Genomic DNA, 6,000 nt, shown 5'->3' on the forward strand with positions numbered 1-6,000 from the left:
CTACATGTAGGCCCTATACATCAATACAACATTCCTGGTTTATTCCCGGCATTTTCCGACCCGCCTTTCATGCCTCCTAATATTTAAAACAAGCATGCATATTAAATATAGTGATGGCACACAGGGATCCCCCTCTGACGTATTTACAATGAAACACACATGTAGGCCTATATGTGAAGCGTTTGAATCCACCCAGCATGTCCAGAGCTTGGCAGTCCATTGAAGACAAACCTGCCGAATTTTGAGCCCGCATGACAAGATTGCCGCGATATTAAAACCATATTAAGATCCAGGCCTATATCCGATGCTCAGGGCCGGGAACTTGGGCCGAGGAATACCCGTGGTTTGTATCGGTTTGCATCGGATATTCGCCCCGGGAGGGCCGGGGAGTGGCTGAGAGTTTTGCCGGGTGGGTCCGGGACTGGCTAGGTGTTTACCCGGGACTTGAACTTTTAAACCCAAAATCCACGGCTCACGACCCGGCCATCCCCGGGTCCCCAGGGGCCGGGGTTGCATTTGATAAGTGCATAATGTTGAATGGGGTTTATTGAACCTTTCTTAGCAAATATAGATTGCACTGGTAGTGAAAGAATCATATAAATAACGCTGTGGCCAACAAGTCGTAAGCGGATACACTATGAAGAGGAATGGCGTGAAACGACAAAGTCAATCATAGTCAGACATTGTTGTTTAGACATACGGACACAGCGGATTTGTCCTCCTACTCAATTTTCACTAAAGGACACGGATATTGTTCAGCATTACCAAGCAAGACTCGTTACCTGATTAATCTTTGATTGTTATATGCAGAAGAGATCATGGACTCGAATGCCTTAACCAAGCATGTTTGTCCGTTGTTAATATTTATAACAATATAGCGCCTTGTTAGGAAAGTATATAAATACTAGAAACATTTTAGATGTTTATTGTTTCATGCTTTAAACTCATACAAGTATTTATATTGATATATACTTTTAGTATGTATTTCTTTGTAAGTCAAGTTAGCTCAATCGGTAAGGCGTTTAGACTCCGGTGCATTGGCGTTTGACTATGCGAGCTCGTGCCTCGGTGCAGAATCTGTTTGTCCTTGTTAATAATTGAGCTAACTTGGAATTCTCAAGACAATCCTGGCTTTTCCTTAAATGTTCCTAAATGCTGAATGTGGTGTGTCTTGGGCTGCAGTGGTGCATTTGTTGTAATTGTACTAAATAGAATAACATACAGTTTCTGCTCAATTTAACTCAGAATATTCTTAAAAGTGAAAGCACAAGATATCAAATATGGAACGCAATCATAAACTTGTCACAATTTTTTTGGTATTAACACTAATCTCACGGAACATGAAATTGAATGCCAAAGCAGAGTTAGAAGTCGTTCCTCTTTGGAATGTAACTACTACTCAAAACAACTCAGACTCATGCCTCCTCACAATTGACGGCAACATTGGGTATAACTCGTCCACTCTAACCGGTAATCCCACTGGTGAAACTTGTAGTGTCCAATTAACAACACCTCCCGGGTCAGGAACTATGATACAAATACCCAAAGCAATGTCTCCTGATGCATTTCTGTACGTAGGTAAAAAAGGTGATCTGTCGAATTGTCAAAATAGATATGTAGTTATTGAAGCAGAGGAATCTTGCTTTATTGCGTTACCACACACAAAACTCCAGGTATTTCTGCAAGGCAATGTTAGTATTCTCATACACGTTACATCGACAAACCAGACTCTGTCCACGTGCCAAGAAAATTCGCATGTTGAACAAACACAACCAATTTCCGAAATCCATTGTCGTACGACCGAATTTAATAACACTGTTTCCTGTAGCCTATCGCATGATCGAATGTGTACATTTGAACAGTTTCCAACCAGTTGCATTGGTACATTTGGGAAAGGATATGTTGAATTCAAGTGTCATCATAACTCTTCCCAATCAAGGTACACATCTCTCATAATCTATCCCAGAGATCTTATTACGTTGGATCTCTCAGGGCAGAACATAGAAGAGATAACTGAGAATGCCTTTATCACTCTGAAACGTTTAGATAAGCTGGATATAGCATTTAACAGATTATCTAGAATAAATTCTAAAGCATTTACAGGTTTACAATCCCTCGAAGAACTGGACCTGAGCTTCAATCAGATAAACACGCTTGACGCCCACGTGTTTGAAGATTTAACTAGCCTACGTGTTTTAGTTCTTTGGGCCAACAACTTGGCAATTCTGCCGAATGGTTTGTTCAGCAGTTTGGCAAATCTTCAATCACTGGATCTTGATTACAACCAGATAACTTCACTAGATACAAATTTGTTGAATGCAACCGGTAAAATGACATATCTATTTCTGGATGGTAATAACTTGCAGCATCTGCCAAAGCTGTTGTTTTTTGCTCAGTCTAATTTACAGTTTCTCGGGGTAGCCAGAAATAAGTTAGTAAATATACGTTATGACTTATTTTGGAACATGACAAATATGACAATACTTGATTTGGGTTATAACTATATTCACAAATTAAATCACACCATATTTAGGGGAATGAAGAATTTACAATTATTGTATTTGTACTTCAATCAGATTCGTATCTTAGACGTGAACATTTTTGAGGACAATGCAAACCTCCGTTTATTAGAAATGTCTGGAAATCGGTTAACAAACATTCCAAATATCAAAAACTTAAATCAGCTTGCCTTTATCGGTGTACGAGAAAACGCACTGACTATGATAGATAAGCATGCATTTTTTGGCCTTTCAAAGCAGGCTGCAATAGTTGTAAGCCAAACAGAAATTTGTGAATGTTATGTACCGAGTAATATAAGGCATAATTGTAATGCTATAGACGTGAGATCCCCGTATTTGACATGCGATAGGTTAATGTCAAATAAGGTGCTTCTGGTCATGATGTGGATTATAGGTTTGAATGCTATGGGTGGGAACCTTTTTGTTTTGACCCGTTCGAAATCAAAATATGAAAAGGGAAAAGTTCAAACCTTCCTGCTTAACAATTTGGCAATCTGTGATTTTCTCATGGGCATCTATATGATAATCATTGCATCCTCTGATATTTACTTTGGTGAACATTTTCCTATGCAAGCCGAGACGTGGAGATCTGGTATTACTTGCAGAATTGCTGGGGCAATATCAATACTATCGAGTGAAGCTTCTGTGTTATTTGTTACATTGATAAGCATTGACAGATTCATTAACATTCGATTTCCTTATTCACGTCGCAAGTTAAGAAAACAAGCGTCAGTTGTAATAGTTACATTATTATGGCTGGTTTCTCTCGTCCTGGCAACTATTCCATCTGTTTTAGCTGGATCAAGTTTTAAATTCTATGATATATCTCATGTATGCATTGGCTTTCCACTGGCTCAAGCTGAGTTGTTCAAAAATAACATTACTGTGGAAAAGATTTATTCGGGTGATAACCCTTACTATTATACGAAGACAGAAGTCACATCTCAATCTCTTGGTCATGTTCCTGGGTTGTATTATTCAGCAGCAATGTTTCTAGGTTTAAACGGCATCTGCTATTTTGTCATACTTCTGTGCTATGTGGAAATTGTAAGAGCAGTTTACCAGTCATCGAAACGTGTCGGACTAAACAAATGTGTCAAAAAAGAGAATACCAGAATGAACGCCAAAGTAGCAGCTATAGTTCTAACAGATTTCTTTTGTTGGGCGCCGATTATTGTGCTCGGGATTTTGGTACAGCTTGGTGTGCTGATATTACCTTCTTCTGTATACGCTTGGACTGTAACAGTTATTTTACCCATAAATTCAGCAATTAATCCATATCTTTACACAATCGTGGATATTATCCGTAATCAACGTAAACAGACACACCTCGAGATGGCTAAAAATCCACAAGAAACGTCGCAAAGGCATACACAAAATACTCAAGGTAGTCAATTACAGACCGTCTCTTGCAATCAGCCAATACATAGTATAGAGAACAGCAATGTCGAGATGGAGACACGCGTGTAGCCCTGGTATGACAAATCTGATCTGTGTACAGGGTCATCAATAGCAGCACTAATAGTTTTAACAGCATGCTTTTTGTATTAAAAAACATTACATGACAGAAATCCTAAAATTAGGCACAATATACACATTCGGCAATATCGAATTAACCTATTTACCCATAGATTATTCTATCCTTTTACTCAAGAATATGACCAAGCTTTAGAAAGAGTAAGACCTTACCAAGAAAGAAGCAGTATGATTGGACGTCCTTGATCACCGACAGCAACTTGCAAGATTTATATACCATAGAAGTACGTAACAGCAACACATATTAGTAAATAAACCAATAAATCTAGTCGTTCATGTATAGATAGACGACGTTGAACAAATTATGTATAAATTTCACATTGTTCCTCATTTTATGTAGCTATTGTTCAATTAAAGAAATGCAAGTTTATTGCCAACGAAAAAACACCATTTTTGCGACACATTAGGCTTCATTTGCCATTGTGGTGTCTTTTCTATGGCAACGTTACGAATGTACTAGATTTAGGAGTGGGGCGATTCAAAAATGATAATTACGCTTTTTTTTCTGTACAACAAATCCTTTTTTTACCAAATTTAATAATGTTTTATATTTGAATAATTCTGCATTTTATAGATATATCTGAAATGCCTTTTTTTTTTTTATTGTAAGTCATATTGACTAGTTCAGCCATTTTGTGTGAATTGTACTGATATACCTGATTATAAAAAAATATCGGTACTGTGTAATACAGTGGAAATTTGCTTGAGAGTTAATCATGTAATGAAAGTTTCAGTTTCAGTTTATTTACCATTAGACAAAATACAGAAAAAGAAGTATACACTGGTTGGTTGACCAAAAAAGAGCAATGCATTTACATGGGCCTTCATAAGATCTTACGCTACTTGCAGGACAAGGAACATTTTACAGTGACGTAACTTTATGGTGTATAGACAAGACTGGACAAGACAAGTGGGACAGAGTGACAGACGGCGTGTTGGCTATGGCGGTTAACTCAGGAACTTATCAGTCAGATATTATACATAATAAATATTCCAAAGTTTTAGGGGCCTGAGCTTTCGATCCTAGCAGGATCTTTATCAAAGGCAAAGTGACAAGACAACACACAAACATGCATATATAGTGACATGGACATAAAGGAAAGGGAAATTAGCAAGACAACAGGAGACATACGTGTTAATTGGGAAATATCAATAGGGGCAGGAAGTGGGATGTCATGAATGGAAGTAAGAGGGATAAGGATATGAATGAAGACAAAAGGCTTAGTAGAAAAATTAAAATGAATGGTAAAAATACAACTACATGAACATATAACATAATGATAGATGTAAGTAGGAAATAAAAACTAAAATAATAAAGTGGAGGGAAAATATTTTAAAATGATTAGGGAAAAAAAATTATATAAAAAATTATATAAATAAGGGGTGGCAAAATATTATGATGATGAAAAACAAGTTAGTCGTTTCCCTCTTGGATGTTGAGACCATGTGGCTGGATGGTACGAAGGCGCTTCATCCAGAATTTCTCCCTGCTGTCACGGACGGTGTCGGGCGGTTACCTAAAGACTCAATGCCCTGTAGGATCATGTCGGAGATGGAGTGGTTGGGGAGGTTAAAGTGATTACCAACAGGGGTGTCCAGCTTCTTGGTGTTGACAGTGGACCTGTGTTCATAAAACCGCCTCTTAAGTGCAGTCTTAGTTTCTCCCACATACTGTATACCACAAACTCTGCAAGAAATGAGAAACACTACATTAGATGTGGTGCAGGTGATGTTGCCCCTGATCCAGTGGGAGGAATTGTTGGAATTACTGGTAACAGAATCCCCTTCTTGGATATGGTCCTTGCAAACAACACACCTGTTGGAATCACATGTGAAAGTACCCTGTTTTGTGGAAGGAATAGTATCAGAAAGAGGGGGGACTTCAGCTCTCACAAGAAGATCTCTAAGATTGCGAGGACGTCTGTAGGCCAGGATGGGGCTATCG

Source organism: Amphiura filiformis, chromosome 2 (genome assembly GCF_039555335.1).
Source record: "Amphiura filiformis chromosome 2, Afil_fr2py, whole genome shotgun sequence".
NCBI lineage: Eukaryota > Metazoa > Echinodermata > Ophiuroidea > Amphilepidida > Amphiuridae > Amphiura > Amphiura filiformis.